We start from the raw sequence: 8,693 nt of genomic DNA, 5'->3' as shown, positions 1-8,693 counted from the left end.
CGATCACTTCTTTATTACGAAAAAACAACAAACTGTTCCAATGGACAGAAGAGGCGGAGAAGGCCTTTCAGGAACTCGAGAAAAGATTTACCTCAGCCCCGGTGCTACAACACCCCCGTCCAGATCTCCCATATGTAGTGGAAACAGATGCCTCAAGCATGGCAATGGGGGCTGTTCTTTCCCAAAGGGATCCCGAAACAGGCCAGTTACATCCCGGGGCCTTTTGGTTGCGAAAATTTACTACACCTGAACTTAACTATGCAATAACAGACAAGAAACTCCTAGCGATCAAGGCAGCCTTTAAGGCTTGGCGGCATTACCTCCTAGGCGCCAGACATACCATCACAGTAATCACCGACCATCGCAACCTACAATACCTCAAGACAGCAAAGGCTCAATCATCCCATCAACTCCGATGGGATTTATTCTTCGCAGAATATGATTACATAATCACGTACCGACCTGGAGTTCAGAACGGAAAAGCCGATGCCCTATCCCGCATGGGTATTGATGAGAACTCATATTCAACTATTCAACCCCAGACCTGGTGGCCATTATTCCAGGTGACAAAATACTAGGGCTTACAACAGCGTCATCGCTTGACGAACTCCAAAAGGAAATTCGGCTCCTAATGAACACAGAGGCTCTACAAGACTGGACCACTCAAGGTGAATATTACACAACAAAGAACCAACTCCCATATTTCAGAGGGCTTTTATATCTACCGAATAAGGCACTAGAAGAAAAAGTCATTTCTGGTTATCACAACCCCCTGATAGAAGGACATCCAAGAATTGCCAAGACCCTAGCCAAGGTGAAAAGAAATGATTGGTGGCCGACCTGGCGAAAGGACATTACGCAGTTTATTCTGTCATGTGGCATTTGTGCACAGAATAAATCCCAGAAACAAAGACTGTCATGATGCCTACCCCCGGGGACTCAGACCAAGTCCAGCAACCCCGGAAGCAGGCATCAAGTTACCCCAAGCAAGCCCAACAACCCCTGCTAGGGGCTATTTGGGTGCAGTCCTGGTGCCTGCGCCAGGCTCATAGATTAAAACTTACCTGATGCAGACCATGCTGCAAACTTACCTGATGCAGACCATGCTGCAAGAGCTCCAAGCCAAAAGAGGCTTGGAAGGGACTATTTTACCTAGGGACTATTTTTTTTACTCGGGTGGGGCTGGGGAGGAATACTTACCTGGGACTACTTTGGAGGCTATTTAAACCATGCCCGAAGAGCAGCACACGCTTCGCGTTATTCTGCCTCCAGCAGCGTAACGCTCACCGTGCCTGCAAGTCTGCATCCAGTCTTCTGCCACGCCCACCTTGAGTTTGGAGCTCCTAGAAAAAGGGAGAAAGAAGGAGAAAAGGTTAGAACAAGAGCAATACCTTTGATCCTTACCTGAATTCCCGATCCATCGCGCCTTCGAGCTGGAAGAAAGAAGTTATTTTATGCGCGTCGCCTCACCTGCTGCAGCGCCGCGCTGAACTCACCGGCCTTCGCAGCATCTTCACATTCCACTGCATCCTCCTGCATGTTCTCGCCGCACTCCGGCACCTAAGGAGAAGACAAGAACAGCAAGGTGAGCCAAGGGAATACACAGAGGAATACCCCCCCATAGACTTAGCTGATTTTACCACCGGGGGTACTATTCCTCTTCACGGGTCGGCGCTTCTTCCACTGCATCCTAGCCGAACCCCAGCCCCTAAGGGGAAACAAAAGGACAGCAAGGTGAAACAAAGGGACTAACAAGGGGAACCCTCCTCAACACAAAAGACTTACCTGATTTTACCGCCGGAGGCATTATTCCCCGAGACTTCATACTTTCTCTCAGCTCCTGAATAAGGGAGAAAGCAACAGATCACATATGGACATTATTTTATCGAACTGTGTTGGATAATACAAATCCTTACCAGAATATTACCGGTTGCCACGAGGAACTCTTCAGTAGGGTCAAGCTACAACCTGCAAGGAATCGGACAAGAGTGAAAGTCAGGCATTTGAACTCTTACGAACTACACACTTACGGCGTCTTGCCGGGAATATCGGAGTCAATATTGTTCTGGAACTCACCAATTCCTTCGAGCCAGTGAAGCAACTGGTTATCTACGCGCCCCTGCGCTCAATGCAGGATGGAGAGCTCATCTTTTCAAACCATCAGGTGAGACTATAAGAGGGGACATCAAAGGTGATCAGTGGGGAGAACAGCAGGGTGGGGGGATTTACGCTCAACTCCACGGGTGGTTAATTCCCTTTCTCCATTTGCAGAAGAACATTCCTATGGGCCAAGTAAACGAAGCTTTGTGGGCCAATCCAGTCTGTCATCTCGGCCCTACGCATCACATTGGTGGAGACCGCAGCTGTCCAGTCCAGATTGACACCTCTGTGGGAGCCAGGTGAGCGTAACTAAGACCTGCAGGCCTTCTTCAACACCTGGAAATTACACCTGTACCTTGGCACACACTCTCCCTCGATTTCATCACAGATCTGCCTACCTGTCAAGGGTCCAACAGTATCCTAGTGGTTGTTGACCTATTCTCTAAAATAGCCCATTTTATTCCACTTACGGGTCTACCACACGCATCCAGTGTGGCAAAGGTGTTTTTAGAGCAAATCGTACGATTACATGGTTTCCCCTCCGTCCTGATTTCTGACCGAGGGAGTCAGTTTGTGTCTAACTTCTGGAGGAAGAGTTGTGCAATTTCCCAAATCGATATTCGTCTGTCCACTAGTCACCATCCCCAAACTGATGGCCAAACCGAGTGGACAAATCAGACACTAGAGCAATACCTACGGTGCATGTTACATCAAGTGGCAGAAAGCTGGAAGGCTGTGCTGTGGATAGCCGAATATGCCTACAACAACTCGCTACACACCAGTACCGGACAGAGTTCATTCTATACCATATATGGAAAGCACCCACGTACTTTCGAACTTGATACCCCCATGGCCTTGGAAATGCCTGCAGTGAAGACTTTACATATGACCATCACTCAAGCCTTCAAAAAGGCAGCAGAACACTTGATCCAAGCCAAAGAAAGACAGAAATGATTCTCTGATCAACACCGAAGAAAAGCCCCAGACTACCAAGTCGGAGATGAAGTCTGGTTGGCGTCTCAGCACGTGCCCATAAGAGGAACTCAAACATTTTGTCCCAGATATCTAGGGCCCTATACCATCAAGTCTATTATAAATCCTGTGGCAGTAAAACTAGCTTTACCACCAAATATGTAGATCCATCCCGTATTCCACGTGTCACTCTTAAAACCTGTTCAGCCTGGAACTCGGGTCAAAAAACCACCAAATCCAGTACTGGTTAACGGAGAACCCGAATTTGAAGTCAAGGACATCCTAGATTCTAAACTCACCAGGTCCAAGTTATATTACTTAGTGGACTGGAAGGGATACGGCCCTCTGGACAGGACATGGGAGCCATGCGCCACGCCTGGTAAGACCATTTCATCGGAACCATCCGACCAAACCAGGACCAGACAGAGGAAATACCTTGAGAGAGGCCTTAGGGGGGAGTGCTGTCATGATCCATGCCCCTGACCGTCTCAGGTATAACAGCCCCCTGGCAGCGGTGGGGCTAAGGCCCTTCACACTGGCCCCAAGGGCCTTAAAACTCTAACGGTAACATACATGGACTCAGTCCTGAAGCCTTTGGCGCCAGGCTCATTATCAGGAATAAAGCAATACCAGTTTTGGACCTTAATCCAACATGGAGGCCTATTATACAGCTCAGTTCTTTAGAACCATGCCATGCGGTCTAGTGTTTTGGGTGTGGCTGGGCCTGGAACTACTTTACCTGGGCTATTTAAACCACACCCAAACAGCAGAACACACTTCGCGTTATTCTGCACACCTGCAGCGTAACGCTCACTGTGTCCAGCTCCTGCTCACCTGCTTCTCCGGCGGTGCGATCCTGAAGCCCTAGATCCGGATTCCATTAATAACCTGGAAGAACAAGAACAGCATTAGCGAGCAAGAACACTTACCTGTGAAGTAACCGGTCTTGAATCCATCCTGCGCTTCGCTTACCTCACCCATCTCCGGAGTTCGCCGCAACCTGCAAAGGTAAAGAAACAAGGACAGCATTAATAACAATTCTTACCTGGGCAAGCAGTGAGTCCTGGCAGCACCCTGCGCTTCTCTTACCTTGCCCATCTCCAGGTTTCACCACAACCTGCAAAGGAGAAAGAACAAGATTAGCGTTAACAAAGCACTTATCTGGGCAAGCAGCGCTTTGATCGCTCAGAACTCCGGAACATCACTGCAACCTGTACAAAGAGAAAAGAACACAGGTTAGCAATTAACACCAATAAACAGCGTAGCGCTCCGTGCATCAATAACTCACTGTGGTCTTCGCCATCGGCATGGCAACTCCGAGATCGCAACCATCCCTGTGAAAACAAAAAGAGACATTGTTAGGGAACAGCGTAGTGGAGCAAGACACCGGGAAGACAGAGAACACAGAGGGAAAGAAAGAGAATAAAGACGGAAAAGACATAACTCATCTGGAAGACAGCAAACAGAGTCGGAGTCACAGCCGGTCTGGACCCGACATAAGGGCACACGGACCAGTGAAGCAACTAGGTCCACGGAACGCCTGCACCAACCACACGCCCCTGCACAGAGACGCAGGATGGAGAGTTCAATGCACAAAAACCTAAGGTAAGCAATAACCCCAAGGGAGGGAATTTGGACCAAAGGGAGGTGGGAGTCCACCCATGACAGAACCAGCATCTTAACCCTCCATTCTCCTGTTATAGGCGCTACCCAACGTCTGGCACACAACCAAGCAGAGAGGTGTCCGGGATAGCGCTTAGACCTCCATCCAGTATTGTGTAGCGCCCCCGTGGATACCAGGTAAGCGTAACAGTTGGTTACTGAAAAAACCATACCAATAAAGATGACAGCTGATTCCGGTCATATGGAAAACATATCCTTTGACGTCATAGCTGCTCCCGAGTTCTGTATCATACTTGGTCTTCCCTGGTTGCCTATGCATAATCCTAGCACCGCCTGGCAGTCTGGAGATGTCACATGTTGTTCTGCCCTTTGTGTGGAAATGTGCTTATCCTCGTTCAGTACTCCTACCTCTCCATGTCGTCCATTGCTTAAAACTGCACCCACGGTCGGGCCGTTTTGGGTGGTCATTTACCCGAGGAGTATAGGTCTTTTCAGGACGTTTTTGACACCAAGGGAGCTGAGATCCTACCTGCACATAGGGCTTATGATTGCCCGATTGACCTTATTCCGGGTGCCAAGTTACCCACAGGTCATGTATATTCCCTTAACCATTAAGGAAGATGCCTTGTTGAAAGAGTACATCGACAAGTCGTTAAAACCGTGTTTCATCTGTCCCTCGCGTTCACCCACAGCCTCACCCATGTTTTTTGTACCCAGGAAAGAAGGGTGACTTAAGGCCATGTATGGACTACCGCAAACTTAACGCAGTTACGGTTCGTAATCAGTACCCGATACCTCTAATCTCTGTACTTCTTGATCAACTTGGCTCTTCCAAAATCTTTACCAAACTAGATTTGCGAGGGGCTTATAATATTGTTAGGATCCGCCAGGGAGATGAATGGAAAATGGCCTTCAAGACGCGGTCTGGCTTGTATGAATATTGCGTAATGCCCTTTGGCCTGTGTAATGCACCTGCCACCTTCCAACATTTAATTAATGATGTCTTAGTGACATGCTGGACACTTTTGTGGTGATATATCTTGACGATCTTGACAATATCCTTGTTTCTCCAGCATGGGGTCTGCCATGGATTCACATGCTCATGAATATTCCCCGTCGTCAGGCTGGGAATCCTCAGTAAAGAAAAAAATCAGTATCAGTTTTGTTTCTGATCTGTCTTTCTTTGTAGTAACCAATCACTGATCTCTGGGTCATACTGCCCCCAGCCAATGACTGCCCTCTCCCTAAGCCCCGCCTCTGGCAGCCATCCTCAAGCTCCACCGTTTCTACTTCCGATAACGGGGACCCGTTTCGGAATTCTTCTACGCCCCTCAAGGGTGAAGTTTTCGTCAAGTTTACGCTTCTTGGAGGATTCCGGAAGATCTGCGGCCTACCTCAACGGACATGGCCCAGGACAAGGGAAGCTCGACGCCCGGATCCAAGCTGTTCAGGTGCTGCCCTGGATGCGGATTACAAAATGTTTTCAAGGAGGATGAGCATTCGTGATGTCTCTACTGCCTTCATGAGGACAAGATGCACGTGGAGAAGGACTGTGCGTTCTGCAAGAACCTTTTGGAACGGACCAAACAAGATCGTCGTTCCCGCCTCGCCGCCTGGCTGGAGAAGGGCACAGCAGGTGAGAAGGCGAAGAAAAAGTCTGAGCGGGCTTCTTAGTCCTGAGGGCGCCCCGGCGACGGGGTCCCAACAGAAGGCCAAGCACCGCGAGTCCGCGGGCACCGGGAGCGGCGAAAGGTCGGGCTCTTCGGCTGCCAGGCAGGGCGCGACTTCCCCAGCACGTTCAACCATGAGCCAGCGCTCTGGTTCGGGGAAGAGGAAGTCCGAGAACCCGGGTAAACTGCTGGAGCGGCCCCGGTCGATCTCGAAGGGGGAGCGAGGCGCTGACCCTCCCCCCAAGGCAAAGGCCCAGGATGAACCTAAGGTGGTGAGGGCTTTGATCCAGCCAGCAAAGGCCTCTATCGAAGTGGTCGCTGCGACCCTGGTGAAGCCGGCTGAGACTATGTCAGTGGAAATGGTCTCTGGGCCCAGAGTATCCCTGCCACAGCGGAGGGAATCCTCTTGCCAGCCCATCGTTAAGACCCCCGTGAAGTCCCCGGCAGAAAAAGAGGGGGGGGGCGGTGGCCATTACAGACTCAGAATCAGCCTCTGAGGAGGAGCTGGTGGAAACCGAGAAGGGCCTCAACGAGAGGTTCATAGGCCTCAACGAGAGGTTTGAGAAGGTTCGATCCCAGGGGACGGTCCCCGCTGACGTGATCGAAGATAGCGACAATGGCGACGAAGAGGGCCCAGTGGAGCGGCCATCCCGTCCGTCGCAGCCATTACCCGAGCCCCAGGATAGCTCGGTGGCCATTTTGTTGGCGATCCAATCCTTATGTACCGAGATAAGGACGAGATTACCACGGACCCGACGGAGGATCTAGAACCAGGCCCGTCGGGAAACCCTCCGAACAAGCAGAGGAGAGTCCACTCCTCTCCGCCCTTCGTGCCCGCGAGGCCTGTGGACCCCTCATCCCCCTCGCCGGACCCTGGTGAGGATACGGCGACGGATACAGCGACGGGGACGGACGACGATGACACAGCGGACATCCCATCATCACCCCCCCTCGGGCTACTCCAGCCGACGAAATTGGCTGCTTCCACGCCATGATAACCAGGGCATCCAAGCACTTCCAGCTCTGCCCTGAAGAACAAAAAAAGGAAGGGTTTCTTTACCAACGACGAGAGGCCAAGAGGAAGACGGTCCTCGCAGTGCTTTTGCTCGACGACATCTGGGACGAGGAGCTTTCTGTCCTCAAGAACCCTTCCACGACACCCGCCAAGAGGGACAGGTACGAGAAGAAGTACCGAATCCCAGATGCCGCCCCCTTGTGCCTCAGGGCCCAGCCCACACCGGACTCTGTCGTCTCGGCAGCAGCTAAGAAGAAAGCAGCGGGTGCGGCGGCTTCAACTTCCACTTCCCCGCCGGACAGCGAGGGCAAGAAGTTGGACTCCATGGGACGAGTCCTCTCGTTGGCGGCGACGACGATTAAGGCGGCCAATACCCTAGTGATCGTGGCCTGCTACAACAGGGAGCTCTGGTTCAAGATAGCTCCCCTGCTAGACTTCCTGCCTGACGACAAGAGGGCAGAGGCCCTACAAATTCTGCAGGAAGGCGAGGTGGCGTCGGATCACGCCATAACGGTGGCAACGGACATTGCCGATACCGGATTTCGCCAACTGGGCAACAGAGTTTGCCTCCGACGACGAGGATGGCTCAAGGTGACAGACTTTCAACAGGACGTCCAGACCAGAGTGTTGGATATGCCGTTCGACGGCAACAACCTTTTTGGTAAGGCGGTGGACGAGTCTCTACAGGCCATCAAGACCGACTCAGAGACGGCCCGGGCCCTAGGGGGACTTCAACAACGACGGCCCTTTCGGAGCTCCGGAGGCAGACAGGGTGCCTCCAAAGGATCCAGCGGTGGCTCCTCCACTTACCGCCAGGCGACCCGCTCCTCTTCCCAGGAGGCTTACCGAGGTCGCGGCAAGCAAGGGGGATCCCGCCGTCGTCGCCAAGGAGGCCAACGCAGCAAGGCCGCCTCCAAGCAAGACTGACCCGGCCGTGTCGTCGGGCCCCCACCGAAGCACCCCGGTGGGAGGCTTGCTGACGAAGTTCGTCAGCGTGTGGGAGTCCATCTCCACCGACCGTTGGGTGCTGGACACCCTGGACAACGGGCACTCGCTGGAATTCCAAAAGAAGTGCCCTCGCATTCCTCCCGTGGCCAGGAAGGAGAATCACGTCCCTCAACTGCTGTTGGAGGTAAGGGCGATGCTCGTCCCCAGGAGGCTCCGGGGCTCCGGAGTGTACTCAAGGTACTTCCTCGTCAGAAAGAAGACAGGCGGTTGGCGCCCCAGCCTGGACCTGCGTTGGTTAAACAAATACATCAAGGCGCAGAAATTCAGGATGGTCACCCTCCAGCACGTGCTGGGACAGCTGGAGG

Source organism: Ambystoma mexicanum, chromosome 11 (assembly GCF_040938575.1).
Source record: "Ambystoma mexicanum isolate Mex_15411 chromosome 11, UKY_AmexF1_1, whole genome shotgun sequence".
Taxonomy (NCBI): domain Eukaryota; kingdom Metazoa; phylum Chordata; class Amphibia; order Caudata; family Ambystomatidae; genus Ambystoma; species Ambystoma mexicanum.
Note: the sequence above shows the minus strand (reverse complement) of the source record.